The following is a 20,921-nucleotide window of genomic DNA, read 5'->3' as shown; positions in this document are numbered from 1 at the left end:
TTAACTTCCCACCTTAAGAAACTAGAAAAAGAAGAACAAAGACAACCCAAAACCAGCTGAAGAAAGGAGATAATAAAAATCAGGGCAGAAATAAATGAATTAGAGAACAGAAAAACTATAGAAAAAATTAATAGAACAAGGAGCTGCTTCTTTGAAAAGATCGACAAAATTGACAAATCCTTGGCAAGACTTACCAAGGAAAAAAGAGAAAGAACTCATATAAACAAAATCCAAAATGAAAGAGGAGAAATCACCACAGACACCGTAGATATACAAAGAATTATTGTAGAATACTAAGAACAGTTCACCTGGAAAAATACAGCAGTTGTGTGTTGTGCATTATCTATCAATGTTGAATCCAAGGCTATCTAGAAGATACTTTTATAACTTGTAAATATAAGCAATTTCTAGTTACTGTGTGTTACTTGTTTCAACGTTAACTGTAGTGAAAGCTAGAAACATACTTCTTATCATTTCAGTCCTCTGAAGTTTGCTGGAACTTGCAGGATAGCACATACAATAATGGTCTCTGTTACATGTGCTTCTCTGCTGCCACCTCATGTGCATCTTGGAAATCACACCGCAGTGCTGGTCCAAAGAAATGTTTTGGTAGAGAGGATTTTCTACAAACATTGATTTCAATTTTCCCTTTCTGTAAAGTTTTTTTGTATACTTAGTGACTTGTTTTCTGAGAATTTATTGGTTCTGTGTGTGTGTGTTTGTGTTTGTGTGTGTGTTTGTGTTTGTGTGTGTGTGTTTGTGTGTTACAGAGACAGAGAGAAGTACTGAGAGGGACAGATAGGGACAGAAATGAGAAGCTTCAATATTTTATTATGGCTCCTTAGTCTCCTTAGTTGTTCATTATTGCTTTCTGATATGTGCCTTCATGGGGAGTGGGAAGGTTTTCAGTAGAGAGATTGACCCCTTCCTCAAGTCAGCAACCTTTGATGTTATGTGTATGATCCCATGCTCAATACAATGACTCTTCACACTCAATCTAGTGAGCCCTGTGCTCAAGCCAGCAACCACGGGATTCAAACCTGGGTCCTCTGTTTCCCAGTCTGAATCTATATCCACTGTGCCACCGTCTGCTTAGGTGGAACGTATTCATTCTGAAAGAGGCATGCTTAGTCTAGAAGGGGAGAGGCATTGTGTTAAATGTGTTATGATTATGCATATGTTTATTTTTTTTTTGTATCTCTGTTCTGTATAGAAGAATTTATGTTATTGATCACAGACCAATTTGGAACTCCCTAGTTAACTGAAGTCACTAATATGAAGTTCTGTTCATTTCTGTTAATGCATTTTGCCCTCTAGTGTACTGTATGCTATTATATAATTTTGAATGTAATACAGATAAGTGTGAAAGAAGGTTTACATTTGTAAATATGGAAACAAGACAATTGTTCATAAATAGTAATCCCACAAATAACTGTTGATATACTTAAAAATGTAAACTTACTTTTGTACCAATTGTGTGCCTTTACCCATTCTTTAATTTTCAATTTTTTGTACCTTTATCAGAGGTGGATTTTCTGATGGAAACACCGGGCATGTACCCCGGTGAGCCCGTGGTACATGAGGGGCCTCACAACTTCTGAGGGGCCTCGCAAATGCCCAGATTGACAGTTTATTCCAATGAAAACGGGCCCAGGATTTTCTTCTGCACCTGAGGCCTCAACCAAACTTAGGCCATCTGTGTCCTCTATGTTTTAAGATTTAGGTGACTCCATGTCCTATATTAGTAATGAATAGTCATTAAAATCTAAATGGAATGGAGTTTGGTCAAGGTTATGATATAAGGCTCCAATATTTTTATTTACATTTTTCACAGTATTTATTGTATAATGCATACTGTTTCTATGCAACTAAAAAGATATCTCAAACAATATTTTCATATGGATATGCAGGTATTACTGGGCATTTTTTTCTGTTTTGTCATTTGGTCTATTCATGTGTCATTTCCCTACTGTTTTAATTATTGTATCTTCATAATGGAATGCACCTCTTGTCTAGTTGTACAAGCTTCTGTGTTTTATTTTGCTTTTCAGAATTGTCCTTGCATTGTGGGTGCTTATTGTTCTCAATTCTGTTCACTTACTGCCTGCCGTTAAGTCCCTTCCTCAGCCCAGGTTCATGACAATCCAAAGTGTCTGAATACACTGCAATTGTCCCAACCTGGGTGAAAAACACATGTTCAAAGATTATTCTTGAACCAGAACAATTGGATTGGTAATGTAGAAACCCCAGCCCATTAATGCAGTGACTTAACCTCGGAGGATTGAAGAGTAATATAGTTATACACCAATGAATATGTAGGGTCACAATGTTTTCTGTGTTCTTCTTCAGGTCTCAGAGTACTGATATGGGGAAAATATTTGCTCACATTCTAGAATTTAAAGCAGGACCTATTGAATCAGTCAGCTCTGGAATGACCATCTTTTCTGTTAGGTTGAATGTGAAACCTTCCCATTAACTTCCCTAATGGCCAGGTAAGATAGTGAGCAAGGAAAAGGTGGAGGGGCTCTTTGGAAGCTTAGTTTCCCCATGTAGCCTCCTATGAGCAGGCAGTTATTTGTTACAGGAAAGCCAAGGCGCCAAGTGACTTTCCATTCCCATCCTGAGAAATTAAAGGGTGAGACCAATCATACATGACTAAAGACAGCCGCATGTCCAGGGGAGACCTCAAGTACATGATGCTTGGCTCTGCTTGAGCTTTCTGCAGGTCAGGATACAGACAGCAGATAATTTGGTGTTATGTCTCAGAAAGGGCAAGAGAAATCTAATTAGTTTTCAAAACTAAATAATATAATTTGACACTGAATTCTGCTTGTTAATTTCTCATGCATGATGTTATGTTTCTACTTAATAAATTGGAGAGCTGATTTCTCTCAGGCACCTCAGTCCTTGAGAGATTATGGTCCTTCACTTGCAGTATTGTTGCTGCCTCATTCCTTTGTGGCTCCTTTACCTAGATCCCAAAAAACAACAACAAATGGCACTTAAACAGGGGACATGAGGAGGAAATAAGCCTTCAGGACTGCTCTTGGTTTTTGGCCCAAAGGAACCAGAGGAACTCATGGGGACAGGTAAGTCCCTACTACGGGACAGTGGAGCAATGAAAAATTTTCCATCAAGTGACTATGAAGCCTATGCCTATTCACAGTTTGCTGGCCGGAAAACATACCAATCGATGCTTCCTGCTCCTCCCCACCCTTCTATGTCTTCTCTTTCTAAATTTAATAAATAAAAACTTTTAAAATTAATTAATTTTTAAAAATGTATAAGTTTTAAATATTAATCTTTACAGGGACCCAAGTAAAGCCACATTAATTACTGCTACATGTTGGGAATCTCAAATTAGATGCCAGTAAAGAGTTTAGAGAAATCAGCCCAGTGGCCTGTGGGTCAAACCGCTCTGTTCCATAACCACTTTTCTTTTAGAGAAGGTCAAGAGCAAGTCATAATAATGGTGGAGGTTATGAGCACTGAGTCCTTCTGCCCTTTTTCTCCAGATGTGTGCCTTTTCATGTGGCCCCTCAGTGTCCCTTCTCAGACTGTGGTTTCCAAGGAATGAAGAGGTTGTGAGAGTGCAAGGACTGGGACAGTGTCCACAGCTAAGCTTTGCTTTCATGTGCTTGGTCAGATAAGTTTATTATTGGCCTGGACGTTACCTGGAACTGGCAAGGACAGAGTGCATGGGGGGCATCCTTAGCTCCAAAGTCTCACATGCTATGTGGTGGTGGCTGCAGAAAGGAGGGATCTGATAGAAATATTGTATGAGACATGGGTCAAAATAGCACAGAGGAAAAGTGCTGGTCAAATGGTTTGCAGGAGCTAATGAGCATTGCTTTCCTGAATCCTCACAGCCACCTGAGTGGGAGTGGTTTCCCCATTTGACAGAGGAGGAGACTGAGTTTTTATTTCTTTGCTTGTAGATGTTGGAGCCAGAAGTCAGCTCTCGTGTTAATTCTGAGCCAGTAGGAAGCTTCTTACAGGTGAAGCATCAAAGAAAGAACACATTGGTAGAAGCAAAACAGTGCCCTGGACTGAAGAACAAATTTTAAAATGCCATCAGACAGGAAGGGGGTAGAAGTGGGGAAGACACTCTTAAAGGGATCTGTTGTTGTTTCAGCACCTGGGAAGGCCAGGCCACCTTTTCACTCCCCTCCTTTTCTATCCTATCCTATCCCATTTTCTGCCAAATTTCCACCCCAACTTAACCTTTCTTGAGTGCTTGACAAGCTGGAACAATAGCTTATGTGCAGGTGTTCTTAAAAAAAAACAGTATGCAAAAATTGCAAGGACTAATTTGATGGCTGTATGTGTCCCGGATACCATGTGTGTACACTCTTCTGGCTCATCCTGGACCATCGTTTCTGGATTTTGAATTAGGTTAGAATAGGTCTTTAGTTCAAATACATGTGAAATGCAGATAACAATCATCCCTCTCTCATTTGGCAAATGGGAACATTAAGTGAGGTGAGGCATGTGCTGTTGTAAAAATAGGAATGAATAGCATGTCTGGATTCTTAGTCAATGCTGTGGGCAGGAAAAATGTTTTCTGTTGCCCTTTTTTTTACTTTATTTTTTTTATTTTTTAAATTTTTTATTTTTATTGAATCCAGAGAGAGAGGAAGGGGGGTAAGAATGAGACAGAAACATCAATCTGTTTCTGTATGTGCCCCAATGAAGGACTGAACCAACCACCTATGCATTGCAAGACAGTGATTCATCCAAGCGAGCCATCCAACGAGGACAATTGCTGCTGCATTTTGCACACATTTAGTTTTACTCGACCATAGGAGTTTCTAGAGAAAAACAAACAAACTTTTCTGCTGCCATCTCATGAATATCTTGAAAATAACAGCTAGGTAAATGTCAACAGAAAAATGTCTTCCTCTGCTGCTATATAATGTACATTTTGAAATTAAAAGCTAGTACATATAACCAGAAACTGTCAAACAGCTTTTGCATCACCGATGTGTCTTTCCCATTATTCACTCTGCATCTCATTGCTTACTTATATTTTAGGGAACTCGATATTTTATATTAGTCATGAGTAGTTATTGAAATACAGAGAAACAGTTTGGTTGAGAGGATGATATAGAATTCTAATAATTTTTTGTATTTCCTTTTCTCACAATATTTATTCTATAATGCATCTTATTTTCAATTAGATCTGCCATTTATTTTATTTTTTTTCAACTCCATTAAGTGCTGAAGGCATGGATAAAAGGATTGACTGCAGCTGATGCTGATGAACTCTTTCAACATGGCAGCAGTGAGACAGCAGAAGTGAGAAGGGGGTTTCTGTGAAATGACTTGAGTCCCACAAGAGCTTTGGAAAGAAAAGTAAAAGGATTGTGGTGGCAAATTCCTCCCTGATATTCTCAAGACTGGGAAGTGATTGAAACTCAGCCAGGTAAAGAAGCAGTATGTTTGAGAAATGTCAGGGGTGGTAGCAACTCTGAAAGTGTGCAGAGTAGGGCATAGAAAAAATTATAAACAAGTGCTGAGACTGGGCCAGGTAAATGATGTCATAAAAGCAGAAGTGGGAGTGGGGCTTTGTAATGACAGGTTGGTAATGGAGAGACCAGGGTAAAAAGGAAAATGGTTGTGGCATGTTCACCTAGAAATAAATGGGGAATATGTAAGTCAGACTTTACATAAAATAGAAAAGTTATTTAGAAAACGGAGAATTTGTCAGATTTGAGGACAGACTGGAGAATAATTCATGGGCAGTGAAGCATTGGAGGGAGTGAGGTTGGATGGGCAACAGGACAGTGTGCTGCATAATGGAAGAAATTTGTGTGTTTATTTTCCCATGCTGGAAGGAATTTTGAGTAAAGTTAAGAAGCATCAACTACTAATGATTTTAATTACTAGGGCTTCCAACTTTAATAAGGTGGTAGTGGCATCAGAAAATGGTCATTTGCTGATGAAGAATTGATTTGGCTGAGAGTTCAACTAGATTTACCCTGAAAAACTTACTAAATGACCTCTCTTGTTTGTCTGGCTTATGCAAAAATAAAAGAAAGACAAGGTAGAAAAACTTATGTTACAGAACTGTGGTAGGAGCAAGGAAGTCATCCAGATTTTAGCAGTGCATCAATGTGTTTATAGTGTTTCTGTATTGCAACCATATATGCTAAAGTGGAATTGTGAAAGTTCAGAAAGGGAGCACAAAATAAAAAGCTGTATGCAGGCAGGCAATGCTGGAGAAGTGTTTCGTTCCTCTACATCCTCATCATCTCTGGTAGTTCATTGATTTGTTAGTGAAAGCCCTTTTGACAGGTGTGAAGTAATGTCTCATAGCAGTTTTAATTTGCATTTCTCTACTGATTTCTGATATGGAGTATTTTTATATGCCCATTTTTAGTGGGGAGATATTTGAATACTCTATCACTTCATTTTCTAAGGTCTATAGTTTCCAATTTTGTTTTTACATTTTTAGAAATTATGGTATATATTGCTTCAGTTCAGCTTGATGTTTCACCAATTTAATGAAGTTAAGCAGGAACTACTAGAAGGAGTCAGCCACTAAACTGAGTGAGGAATAGGCTAATCTGCCCCTTAAGCAGGCATAGGTTATGTGAGCTGCCTTGCTGACCCAAATGGTACTTACATATTTTTATTATAGTGCACATTTAGATTAAGCTGTACTTTATCTGAAAATGCACCTGAAATAGTGTCTGCTACTTCTAGTCAAGCTGAGGCTATTTAAATTGTTCCAGCAGCCATTTGGGAGGCATTGTCATGGAACTGAGAGAAAAAGATAAGACTAGAAAGAGTCTATATACAGAGGACCAGCAGAGGAATGTTTTGGTTTGTAACATTGTGGGTTTTTTAGAAGATATTTCTTGTGGTGTAGGGGAGTGGGAGTTTACGTGAGAATTAGAATTATAAGTTTATTTATGCTTCATTTTATATTACCAAGAAACTAAGCATATATGTGAAAACTAGTAAATACATCTTGTAAAATATTAAAAATAATAGTGATACCAGTAAATACAGCTCAACCAACAAGATTGATTTTGTTTATGAATATTAATGTAAAGAACACTGGCATAACATATACAATTACATAATTTTGGTTTTTACCAGAATTTAAATTTTCTTAAAGGATTAGAATACTAGTATATATCAATAAAGCTACAGAAAAATCAATAACAAAATGAACTCTGTATAAAATAAAACAAAGATATGTTCTAATTGAATTAAAATGTATGATATACTGGAATAAGTTTTTGAGAGAAAGAGAATGTTTTGTATTAAAATAAAGATTGTTGTTATTGATGCAAATTTGGTTCTATTTTACTTTGTTAAAAAAAAAAACTTTTTTTAAACTGTGTAGCACCAGAGAAGATATTATAAATTTTAATCTGCCTATAAAGCAAAAATACTATGTTTTTATAAATTATGTTACTGATTTCTATTTTTCATAGAGGTCTTCAATTACTATAGGGACAATCTTCTCAATCCTAAGAACCAAAGATATGATAATCATACATCTATCCTGTCCTGATGTAACAGGACCCTTTTCCCAACACTCAGAAATAAAAGCTTTAGTGATTGCATGCCCCACTCTTTCATGTGAAATGGTAGAATTAGTCATGCCTAAAAGAAAGGTGTTTAGTCATTTTAGTTGTTCATTGATTTCTTCTCATATGTGCATTGACTGGGGTGCTTATATTGAACCTGAAACCTTGGGTTCAAGCCAGCAACCTTGGCATCATATTTTTGATCCCATGCTTGAGCTCATAATCATAAGGTTTCCTACCAGGCAACTCAATGTTTCTGGTTGATGCTCTACTACTGTACCAGCACTGATCAGGCTGCCATGTTATACTTTAGATCCTCAGAAATTATTTATGTTACAGCAGAAAGTTTGTACCCTTGTGGGGTCTCTGGCTTGAGTGTGGGATCATAGACATGCCCCCATGGTTGCTGGCTTGAGCCCAAGGACACTGGCTTGAGCAAGAAGTCACTCACTCCACTGTAGCCTCACTATCAACACATATAAAAAAGCAATCAGTGAACAACTAAGATGCTTCAATGAAGAATTGACATTTCTCATCTCTCTCTTTTTTTGCCTGCTGTTCCTATCTGTCCCTTTCTCTAATTCTCTCTCTCTGTCACAAAAAAGAAAAAAAAACTTACTTGTTTGATCATATGTTCTAATGTCCTGATGAACTGTGCAGTAATAGTTTGGTTATTTTGGCCTAACAAAATCAATTTGAAGATCATTGTAAGATTTGCCAAAAAATCGATTACTTTTTTTCCAACTCATATATTCTGATATGGATGAATATTAGTAAAAATATCACAGAAAATTTTTATCACTTGAATTTCCCTTTTTAAAGTATGTGTGTAATTTATGTATTTCCTTGTTTATATCTGCACCAATTTGAGTTAATATATACTTTTTAGAATTAAAACATTTGATGATGAACTACTGTATAATAACTTTCTTGAAGAGATGAGCTTCTTTCATGGGATACTAATTTTTTATTAATCTTCAGATGCCTATAAGTACAAATTTTTATATAGAAAGAGCCCTCTTAGGTTTTATGGCAATAAGCTCAACCCAGTGATTGTACACATACTGTTCAGTACCCTCATGAGATTTGCTTTAGGGAATCAAGGCTCGCCAGATCAGTTTTTAAGAATGAGAACTAATGGAAAGACCAGCAAAGACTCAATGGGGACTGAAAGTGGAGATTCATCATTCTACTTATAAGCCTGTTAAGTGTAAAATGGCCCTCTGAGAAAGGTAAGCTTTGTCAATGTCAAGCAGGATATTTCTTCTGGCTGACAATGACAAGAACTCTTGCAATGCTGCAAAGAGGCACAGATTTCGATGATTTGAAAATCAAATGTCATCACTGAGACTTTAGAACTCTGGGTCATAGAAGATGCCAAGCTTGGCAACTGGCATAATCTGTTCTCCTAAGCAGTTATATTTCTTACTGTAAAGTAATATACTGGCTTTTGACACATAAGTCTCCTTTTCCCTTTCATGGCCTGAACAAAGCAGGATTTGTGATTTAATGAAGATTCTTGAAGTGTAGCTAAGAAGGAATAGCCCCAGGAACTGGCTGGCCCTCTGTCAGCACAGTGGTACAGGGCCCTAACTGATAAGGTTAAAGCTTGCTGATGATACGTTTAGTCTCAGGTATAAAAATGTCAGGATAAAAACTATTTGAAGTTTTTAGGTAATGATGACTGGTAATTTAACCTACTATTACCCACCCCTGCCTTCTTGGGGCTGACACTTAAGAGGGACAGATCCTATGATGTAATGTAGTGGGACTGCTCTGAAAGGATTCAAGCACTCAGTCTCTTATATCCATTCTATCATAAGTCTTCAATGATGACTCCCACTTTTCTAGGATGAAATATAATGAATTCATCTTGTCTAATTCCTTCCTATTGTAAGATATTTTGGTGTCTATATATTTCTCTGTCCTAGAGTTAGAAAGAATAAAGAGATGTGGGATAGTGTGCAAATATTTATGAAAGAAGAAATGGTGTACAAAATATATAAAGAGGGAGACAATCTGCTTTCTATTTGCTTGAAGAATATTGACAAGTGTTTATTTAGTTGAACGCAGTAACAACCTTAGTGGGGCTTAAAGTGACTTAAAGTTACTTAGTGGGGCTTAAAGTGATTTCAGTTATTATTCATTTACCTGAGTGTTCCCAAGTTTACAATGGTCTAAGTCAAAACAGAAAAAAAACATGGCAGTCCTCTGCTGAGAAATCTTAATACTCATTGCCTACTAAATCTGTAATACAATACATCATGTTGAGGGAAAAGAATGCAAGCTACAGAAGTGACATTATATTTATGTAACTAAGAACATTAATACTATGTATTGTTTATAGATTGCAGCTACGTGGTAAAGAGTGTCATGCATGAGAATGAGGAACTGACAATTCATAATAGTGCTTCACTGTGGGGTAGTAAAGAAAGAGAACACATTTGAGAAAGGCTTCATATGTATTTATAATATTTTATTTCTCAAGTTTGTGAATGCACAGATGGCCCAATATATTCTTTTAATTTTTTTGTAAAATTTATTTTTAAAAGTTTAATTTAAAGAGAAGATGTGAATGAGAGGATGTGTGATTTTAATGAATATGTTAAATCTTTGCATAACTCAGCATTGCTTTATTTTCCTTCATCTCTAAAAAAGGTTTGTGTGAGCAAATGCCAAGCCTAGTTTGTATGACTCTGAGCGTTCTCTGCTCTGGATGGTCTGGTAGCCTCCTGTCCACCACAGACTGTGGAGAGTTGACCATGTACAGGCTACTTCTGAACGTGTTCTGGACAGCAGCTCCCTATGCACAAGTTAACTGCTTATGCTTTTTCTTTTGCGCATGCCACCCCTGGGTGGGGTGGGGGGTTACTTTGTTTGACCAGGCAACTACAGTGAGGCTTAAAGGAATTATTATCCAATAGAATTTTGAGCCACTAAATTCATTTATGGGCTCAGTGATACTTTACTTTGATGGTGGAATCAAGGGTGAGAAGGCCACGACCTGGTGCTTTGTAAATGGAAGTATATGGTTGACGTCTTTTCCACTGAGACTTGTTGTTTTGAGCAGATTCTGAGTGTTATTGCTTCTGGATATGTGACTGATTCAGTGTTAAAGACTAAAGAAAATTGTTTGATTCCCCTACACCATTTGTTCTGAAAGCACAACTTGAGCCATTCCTGTTCTCTCTAGGCTTTTGATAGTTATGAGAAGCAGTTACAACTTTGAGATGCAAGGAATGTGCATTACAATAAGTGGTTGTCTGTGGGTGGCATAGTTGGTTGTACAAAGTGAAAATGCTAAAAATGAACTGAGATTAAAAAATATTTTGGAAGCAAACAGATAAGCCTTAACACGTTATATGGATCACAGGTCACCTATGTCAATTTACAAGAGTCTCCATCAGAATGTTCTTTAATCAAAATGTTAATCTCCAACAGGTACATTTTTGTATTAACTGAGAACAGTTTTCTTTTCTTATTACACAATAATATACCTATACATATGTGTGTATATATATATATGTGTGTGTGTGTAATTATATCTCTTTATCATGTTTTTACAAAGATTGGAGTCTAAACCAGAAGATAAACTAGTACTATCTGTCACTCATAGTTTCTGCCACTGTTATAATAAAAGAGATGTCCCCTTTCTCCAAGTTTTCAGATATAGGAAATACAATACAACTATTGCTCCATTTAAAAAGAATGGGAAGAACGGGTGGCCTCTATTACATTCTCATGGGACTTCTCAGAGGAAATGAGGGGCATATGATTGGTGAGGGGAAGATGACAGTTTGAGCATAAAGGGCTCAGGCTTGCCCAGGTGTCTCTTGGAATGATTAGTTCTCAGCAGCTCTTTGCTCATAACTGGGATGAGATCATGATTGTGATGAGCTTTCTAGATAGATCATGTTCCCACAAGAGGAAGGGGAAAGTTTAACTTAGTGGGGAACATATAACTTAGAGAGATTAAGGAGCTCTTCGCTGGCTATATGTCAATCGAAACTCATTAGACTTACCAGAAGTGATACTGTCCTTTTTTTGTATTTTTCTTTTCTCTTCTCTTTTTGTTTTTTTGTTTTTGGTTATTTTTTCTGACAGAGAGGGACAGATAGGGACAAACAGGGAGAGAGATGAGCAGCACCAATTCTTCATCCTGTTACTTCATTTAGGGTATATTTTTCTGTCTCCACATTTTGCTTGACTTTCTGTTTTTGTTCCTTTGAGTTGAATAAAATAGTTATTTTGCCCAGTCTTGAAAATGTTGTCTTTGTTACATTGTGTGTTAAAATAATTTCAGCCTGCCGGTTGTCATGGGGGTGGTGCACACAGTGCCTGTCATGTCACCTGGCCTAAGCAGGATCTGAATGGGCCTCCTGTGGTGTGTGAGCCTCATTGGACTTTTAATCTAAGCAGAGCTGCTTTCTGTAAAAAGAACTGTGTGATTTGTGCTTTGTGTGTCCTGTTTTAATTATCTGTTGTCAGAGCACGGTCTGCTGGGTTTAACTTGTTGCTTTCTTGTATCTCACCATCCATTAGATCCACCCTTTGTCCTGGTGGGGTAGCTTGGGTACACACACAGCCTTAATTTGTTCATTCTTCACCTTCTCGAGGCTTGGCAGCCCTGTGCACATACAAAGCATTGCCCAACTCACTCCACACTGGGCCGCAAGGTTTTGCTAGCTTCGTGCTTTTTTTGGGTAGAGCAGCCCAACCAATGCGAGCAGCAGCACCCCCCAATCTCTGCACTTTATCTGATCAGGCAGATTTCTGTGAAGAAAAAAAAGAAAGAATCAGTGGAGAGCCTCTGCCAGTTATCTCAGGTGGTTAGGAACATCCACTGGAAACAACAAAGTTGTGGATTTGATTCTCAGTCAGAGCATAACCAATGAGTCCATGGCTGAGTGGAACAACAAATGAATGTTTCCCTTCCCACTTTCTACTCTCTCCATTCTTCTCTCTGTCTCTCTATAAATCAATAAAAATTAAATCCTGGCCAGATAGCTTCGTTGGTTAGAGATTCGTCCTGGACCACGGAGGTTGTTGGTTTGATTCCTTGGTTAGGGCACATACAAGATCATCTCAATGTTTCTGTTTCTCTCTACTTCTCTCTCAAAAAAAACAACAAAGACAGCAGGGAGTACTAATTGTAAAACAAAGACCATATCCAGTTTCCTAATGTAAAACTTGGGGATTAAAAGGAGTTAGTTATTGCCTTGTCTTCTCAGAAAGATATCAGTCCATGAGGTAGCTCAATGTAGAAATATCAGCTGATGAGGAGGGGAGCTGGTCCTACCCACCCTGCCATGCAGCAGGCTGCACGCTGGTCTGGGGGCTGGTCTGGACAAGAGCTGGGTTGAGGATGAAGGACTCGTGCCAAGCACATCCCTTTTCCCAGAGGAGCCACCGGCCTGTTCAGGAGACACAGGGCATCCCTGAAAGTGCTGGGCATGAGAGGGAGGGAGATAGAGGGTGGACCTCCGTTGTTCCAGACATGCCACTAAAGGGATGCAGCCTGTGGTGACTTGATTTAAAACATTCTCAACTGCGGAGGGTGATTGGAGCCACATAAAACATGCTGAAGGCCACTCAGGCCAGAGACCAGGTGAGCCATCTTAGGCAGTGAGAGGAAGGGCAAGGGCAGGGCCCTGGAGAAGGAGACCAACAAGTAGGAAAGGCTGAATGCCATAGCTGAAGACAGAGCCCCTCGATGAGGTGGGGACTGGCAGATGAGGGGCAGGTTTCTGGCCAACAGCTTGTTAGGGCAGGGTGAATGAGACCACTGGGTGCGGATCCTTGGGAGGTGGGGCTTTGTGGTGGTTAGGGTTAGTGTTAGGGTTAGGGTGAGGGTTAGTATGAGGGTGAGGGTTAGGAGTGTTATGGTGAGGGTGAGGGTGAGTTTGAGGGTTAGGGTTATGAAAAACTGATGCTTCTCACCTCTCCCAGATTGTTTGTATCTCTTTCTTTCTCAAAAAATAATAATAAATAAATTATGAACAGGTGGTATTAGTTTTTTAGCATCTGGGGTCTCCAGAGTTTCTTATATCACTGTGCTGCTCTAGATGTTTTTCTCTGTTGTAGCATCTAGCCATTATATGGCTTCTCCACCTGACTGGTTGCTTTTAAGCAAAAGGGACTGAGTTTTAACTATCACTGGATCCCCAGTGCCTAGCATGGAGCTTAGCAGATAGTAGGTGCTTAATAATATTTATAGAATGAATGAGGAAACTGGGACCTACAGAGAACACATGTTTCCGCCTTTTTTTTTTTTTTTTTTTTTTTTTGACTTATGTAAAGCCTTTATTTTGTGCCAGGCACTATGCTAAGTGCTTAACAGGTAGCATCTCATTTAACTCTCATATAATAACCATGCTTTTCAAATGAGGAAATAAAAGCATATGTATGAAACAGTTCACTTAGGCATAGAGCCTGCAAAGCATGCTGAGGAGTTCAGCCCATTGTTTGGGACCTTACTCAATTGTCTGCTGGACCTCCAATCCCGGATTGATGTTTCTGGGGTGTGTGCTCATAAGACCCACTGTGTTGTCATGGGTCTCCCCAGACTCCCTCCTTTCACAAACTTTTTGGTTATCTCTGATATACTGTGGCCTAGCCTAGTGTATAAAATATATAGTACAGTGTGAGTCATATTTTCTGTTACTGCCATGTAACAGCACCCCGAAAACTGCCACCCTTTCGAATCAGAATTTCTACATCATTTAAAAATTTTACTGGTTGCAGGGGAAGTTTGGGATTATGGAAGATCAAAACTATGTGGCTTGATTGTTACTAATAACTTAAAAAGTCACAGATGAGATAAAAGAGCTGACAAAAAGCATTTAGTGGATTTTGGCTTTCCAATATGAGGAGTTAAATTTAGTAACTGGTAGAATTTCTAGATATCCATGTTCTCAGATATAAATAATTAAAAAATAGGGACTTGTCAATATTTAATGCATATAAATAACCTGGGATTTTGCTAAAATGCAGATTCTCATTCTGTAAGTCTGGGGTACTTCAACACTCCCTTTGCTAGAGATTAAGGAACCGTACTTGCAGTAGCCTGGCACTAGATGCAGCAAAAAATGGAGGTATGAGATGTGGGCCTTTTTTTCTGTGGCAACTGCAAAGGAACCAGAGAGGAGTTTCTGGGGACTGGGATTATGGGGTTGGGGTTTGTTGACCAGCTCTTTTAGAAGAAAAAAGAAAAGAATTTTTGTGAAACTGAGACTAGAGGTTTCTGTTCACCTCACCAAATATACAGGTACTGAAAAAAAGCTGTAGTATCTCAGACTGCAGCAAACACCATGGAGCAGAAAGTAAATTTGAGGAGATAATAAAAAAATATGATAGAAAAAAATCAAAATATAATAGTTTGACATGACTTAAGGGTGAACATCCCCCCCCCTTTTTTTGAGAAAGAGAGAGGGCAATTAGGCTGGGAGAGATGAGAAGCATCAATTCTTTATAACCCTAACACCTACCCTTACCCTACTCTATCTCTATCCCTACCCCTAACCCTCACCCTCACTTTTACCCTAATACTCCTAACCCTCACACTCACACTGACACTCACCCTCACCATCACCCTAACCCTTCCAAGCCCCACTTCCCAAGGCTCCAAACCCAGTGATCTCTTTCACTCTGCCATATCAGGCTGGCTGCCACGTTCGCCCCTCATCTGCCAGGCCCCACCCACCTCATCCAGAGGCTCCGTCTTTAGGGATGTCACTCAGCCTGCTCTACCTGTCAGGCTTTTTCTCCATGGCCCTGCCCTTGCCCTTCCACTCACTGACTAAGAGGGCTCACCTGGCTTCTGGCCTGAGTGGCTTTCAAAATGCTTCAAGTGGCTCCAATCGCCCTGCGCAGTTAAGAATGTTTTAAATCAGGATGCCACAGGCTGCCTCCCCTTAGTGGCCAGTCTGGAACAGTGGAGGTCCACCCTCGCTCTACCTCCCTTTTTCGCCCGGCACTTGATAGAAAGCCCTGTGTCTCCTGCACAGGCTGATGGCTCTTATGTGGAAAGGGCAGTGCTTGGCGCGAGTCCTTCACCCTCAAGCCAGCTCTTGCCCCCAGACCAGGCCTCATAACAGCAGGGCAGGGTGGGTGGGACCAGCTTCCTTGCCCCATCAGCTGAGATTTCTGCACAGAGCCATCTAGTGGACTGATTTCCTTCTGAGTAGTCAGGGCAATACCTAACTCATTTAATCCCCAAATTTTACAGTAGAAAACTGGATCCGGTCATTGGTTTACAATTATTTCTCCCCGCTGTCTTTGTTGTTGTTTTTGAGAGGGAGGCAGAGAGAGACAGAAACATCGAGATGTTCCTGTATGTGCTCTAACCAAGAAACCAAACCGACAACCTTTGTGGTCCAGGACGATGCTCTAAACAACGAAGCTATCTGGCCAGGGTTTAATTTTTATTGATTTATAGAGTGACAGAAAGAAGAAAGGAGAGAGAAGGGATTGGGAAGGGAAACATTAATTTGTTGTTCCACTCAGCCGTGGACTCATTGGTAATGCCCTGACTGGGGATCAAATCCAAAACCCTTGGTGGATGTTCCTAACAACCTGAGCTAACTGGCAAAGGCTCTCTGCTGTTTCTTTCTTTATTTTCTTTTATTTAGTGAGAGGAAGGAAGGTAGAGAGACCAACTCCCATATGCAGGATCCACCAAGCAAGCCCACTGGGGGGCGATGTTCTGACCATCTGGGGTGTTGCTCCTTTGCTTGGCAACCAAGCTGTTCTTAGCGCCTGAGTTGAACACTATATAGCCACTCTCAGCACCAGGGGCCAACTTGCTCCATTTGAGCCATAGTTGCAGGAGAACCATGGAGGTAGCACTGCACTGCAAATACATCAACAGCAAACCTTCAAAGAGTCACTATGTGGTTATGGCCATGGGCAGCACACTGAGGATACTGTCTTGACAAACACACTGGAGAAACCAGATGAGAACAGCTTTCCCCTGAGCCACCTCATTTTAATATTCTATGAGACTCTGCCCTAAGAGCCGCCCCATGACCCAGACTCTTAAACACTCCTCACAGCGAAACACCACTCTTCCCCTCCCGGGAACATTCACGGACTTTGCAGATGCCTCTCCTTTCCTCCCTCCCCACCATCCTCTCTGAACCCTCTCCCTTCCCACAGGACTGGCACCCAGGGCAGCAGCAGGCAGCACACTCCCAGCTTTCTCCTGCACTGGTCTCCAAGCTCCCTTTCCAGCGACTCCCCCACTCAGCCATGGTGGCCCCACAGACTCCCCCGGGAACTCCCCTGACCAAAACCCTTCCTCGCTTCTCTCCCCCCACAGCAACGCCCTGGACACTGCCCAGACTCACTGGAAGTTTCCGTGACAGTTCTATGATGCCAGCGGGAACTGAGGGCCCCACTCAGACCAGTGGGAATGCATCCCTCATAGGCCTACGACTTAAGAGTCCCTAAAACAAAACTGAATGAGCAACCTTAAGATTCCATAGCTCCATAACGGAAGGTTATGGGCCCCCATTTACATGTAAGGTTTTTTCAGAGTCTAGTACAATCTCATCCTTGTTCCCACAAAGCTATGTCATGCAACTCAGAACTAAGAACTGGTTCTAAGAACACTAAGAACACCTCCTGCAACATGACAAATTTATATCTTCATGTGCACACTGTGCGCCCTCAAAGACAGGGTGCAGGCAGACACTTGGCATCAAAATCCATGATACATACTTTTTTGTGTTTTTTTATTTTGGTATTTGGTGTTTTTTTTTTCATTTTGAAGAGGAGGGAGGGAGAGGAGAGGAGAGAGAGAGAGACAAAGAGAGAAAGAGAGGAAAGAAGAGCAGGGAGCATCAACTCCCATATATGCCTTAACCAGAGAGGTACAAGGTTCTGAACCAGCGATCTCAGTGTTCCCAGGTCAACTATTTATCCACTGCGCCACCACAGGTCAGGTCATTTTTTTTTAAATAATATGTCTTTCCCAATCAAGGATTCCCTCTTTCTAAACTAAAATTTTACTTAGGTGACAAATGCTGTTTCTTCCATCACAATGACCATGAGACATTAACAAAATTTCCTTTCACAGAAAGGGCACAAGTAGGCTCTTTTCTGAACACTTCTTTCTAACATGAGGGGAGAATCCGCTCTGCCCAGCGCTGCCACCGCCCCTCGCCATCCCCGCCCCTCTCTGTCCTTTCCCCTTTCCACGCCCCACTCCACAAAGCAGAACGTCTGACATAAGAAACCCTTGGCTCCCTCTCCAATCCCTATTTCCTCTCCTTCACCTTGTGTCCATGCGCTTTGCCACCCCGTCCTGCTCTGCCCCCATCCCACACCATCCCCATTCCTCCCCACGCCTCACTATCCCTCCCCTTGCCATATTCACCCCTCGCCTTCTGCCCCACCCCATGTCATTCTAGTGCAGTCCCGCCCTGTGCCTCTTTTTGCCCCCGCCCTGTGCCAGCCAGGCACCTTTCGTGCCCTACCCATCAGGGAGGCTGAGGAAGCTGCTGCTTGGTCTCTGAGGGCGCTCCTCAGCCCTCCTAATACAAGCGGCCGGGGTGGGGTCTAAAAGGCAAAAAGGACCCAGCGCCTCAGCGGTCACGTGACTGTGAAGAAGGCCAGTTTTCCCTATTGAGCCACGCGCTGCTCTTGGGCTTGGGGAGGGTTTCTGGCTGCGTGTCTTGTCGCGGCCTTCGTGTGCGTTTCTGCAAGTGTGTGTGTGTGTGTGTGTGTGTGTGTGTGTGTGTGTGTGTGTGTGCTTTTGTGTGTTTCCGCTTGTGCACTGCTCCTCAGTTGGGTGCTGCTGGTCTTTCCACCCACCTCCAGGCTGTATTGGCCCAGAGGCACCCTTGAGGCCACGCCAGCAGAATCTGGGTTCTTGCCATCGTTTCCTGAACCTTGGAAAAAATTCAGCCTTCAATCTACAGCTTTCCCAACCGAGTTCGTGCAGGTTCCAGGGTCAATGGGTGCAAAGAACGATGGAAACAGCTCCAGATCCGCAAAACCGAAAGAACTGTTTGTTCCTGAGCTCCTCCATCCATCTGGAGGAGGCTTGATTTTTGTCATCTGTAAAACGCTGCCATTCGGACTACCCTGTACAGGACCCCGTGCTGAGTGCTGTGGATGCAAAACCCGCAGACTCTTAAGGGAACTCACAGTTTAAATGGGGAACATTCACAGAATAGAAGAATATCTAAAGAAAGCATTTTTTTAAAAAATAATTTTATTTTTTTAATGGGGCGACATTAATAAATCAGGATACATATATTCAGAGATAACAAGTCCAGGTTATCTTGTCGTTCAATTATGTTGCATACCCATCACCCAAAATCAGATTGTCCTCTGTCACCTTCTATCTAGTTTTCCTTGTGCCCCTCACCCTCCCCCTTTCCATCTCCCTTTCCCCCCTCCCCCCCATAACCACCACACTCTTATCAATATCTCTTAGTTTCACTTTTATGTCCCACCTATGTATGGAATTATGCAGTTCCTGGTATTTTATGATTTACTTATTTCACTTTGTATCATGTTATCAAGATCCCACCATTTTGCTGTAAATGATCCGATGTCATCATTTCTTATGGCTGAGTAGTATTCCATAGTGTATATGTGCCACATCTTCTTTATCCAGTCATCTATTGATGGGCTTTTTGGTTGTTTCCATGTCCTGGCCACTGTGAACAATGCTGCAAAGAACATGGGGCTGCATGTGTCTTTATGAGTCAATGATTCTGAGTTTTGGGGGTATATACCCAGTAGAGGGATTGCTGGGTCATAAAGTAGTTCTATTTTCAGTTTTTTGAGGAACCACCATACTTTCTTCCATAATGGTTGTACTACTTTACATTCCCACCAACAGTGCATGAGGGTTCCTTTTTCTCCACAGCCTCTCCAACATTTCTTATTACCTGTCTTGCTAATAATAGCTAATCGAACAGGTGTGAGGTGGTATCTCATTGCAGTTTTGATTTGCATTTCTCTAGTAGCTAAAGAAGATGAGCATCTTTTCATATATCTGTTGGCCATTTGTATTTCTTCCTGGGAGAAGTGTCTGTTCATATCCTCTTCCCATTTTTTTATTGGATTGTTTGTTTGTTTGTTGTTGAGTTTTATGAGTTCTTTGTATATTTTGGATATTAGGCCCTTATCTGAGCTGTTGTTTGAAAATATCATTTCCCATTTAGTTGGCTTTCTGTTTATTTTGTTCTCAGTTTCTCTTGCTGAGCAAAAACTTCTTAGTCTGATATAGTCCCATTCATTAATTTTTGCCTTCACTTCTCTTGCCTGTGGAGTCAAATTCATAAAATGCTCTTTAAAACCCAGGTCCATGAGTTGAGTACCTATGTCTTCTTCTATGTACTTAATTGTTTCAGGTCTTATGTTTAGATCTTTGATCCATTTTGAGTTAATTTTAGTACAGGGGACAGACTGTAGTCCAGTTTTATTCTTTTGCAAGTGGCTTTCCAGTTTTCCCAGCACCATTTATTGAAGAGGATTTCTTTTCTCCATTGTGTGTTGTTGGCCCCTTTATCAAAAATTATTTGACTATATATATGTGGTTTTATTTCTGGACTTTCTATTCTGTTCCATTGGTCTGAGTGTCTATTTTTCTGCCAATACCATGTTGTTTTGATTGTCATGGCCCTATAAAAGAGTTTGAAGTCAGGTATTGTAATGCCCCCAGCTTCATTCTTTTTCTTTAGGATTGCTTTGGCTATTAGGGTTTTTTTATAGTTCCATATAAATCTGATGATTTTTGCTCTATTTCTTTAAAAAAATGTCATTAGAAGTTTGATGGGAATTGCATTAAATTTGTATATTGCTTTGGGTAATATAGCCATCTTGATTATATTTATGCTTCCTAACCAAGAACAAGGTATATTCTTCCATCTCATTATATATTTTTTGATTTCCCTTAACAATGGTTTATAGTTTTCATTATATAAGTCCTTTACATTCTTTGTTATGTTTATTACTAAGTATTTTATTTTTTTTGTTGCAATCGTGAAGGGGATTGTTCTTTTGAGTTCGTTATCAAATGTTTCATTGTTGGCATATAGAAAGGCTATTGACTTCTGTATATTAATTTTGTATCCTGCGACCTTACTGTATTGGCTTATTGTTTCTAGTAGTCTTTTTGTGGATTCTTTGGGGTTTTCGATGTATAGGATCATATCATCTGCAAAAAGTGATACCTTTACTTCTACTTTTCTGATATGGATGCCTTTTATTTCTTAGTCTTGTCTGATTGCTCTGGCTAGAACCTCTAGTACCACATTAAATAAGAGTGGAGAGAGTGGACAACCCTGTCTTGTTCCTGATTTAAGGGGGAAAGCCTTCAGTTTAGTGCTATTTAATATGATGTTAGCTGATGGTTTATCA

At 40.3% G+C, this 20,921-nt stretch overlaps 1 long non-coding RNA gene across 1 annotated transcript in view; it reads left to right on the top strand.

Moving 5' to 3' along the window:
* Positions 1–6,799: 6,799 nt before the first annotated feature.
* The window catches only part of LOC136381537 (uncharacterized), a 389,650-nt gene continuing 375,528 nt past the window's right edge, over positions 6,800–20,921 (top strand). The window contains exons 1-2 of the long non-coding RNA XR_010747066.1: positions 6,800–6,828; positions 7,449–7,631. This is a non-coding gene — a long non-coding RNA (uncharacterized lncRNA). The remainder of the gene's footprint in view (positions 6,829–7,448; positions 7,632–20,921) is intronic.

The sequence above is a fragment of the Saccopteryx leptura genome, chromosome 9 (assembly GCF_036850995.1).
Source record: "Saccopteryx leptura isolate mSacLep1 chromosome 9, mSacLep1_pri_phased_curated, whole genome shotgun sequence".
NCBI lineage: Eukaryota > Metazoa > Chordata > Mammalia > Chiroptera > Emballonuridae > Saccopteryx > Saccopteryx leptura.
Note: the sequence above shows the minus strand (reverse complement) of the source record. Positions and strands in the feature narration are given on the sequence as shown.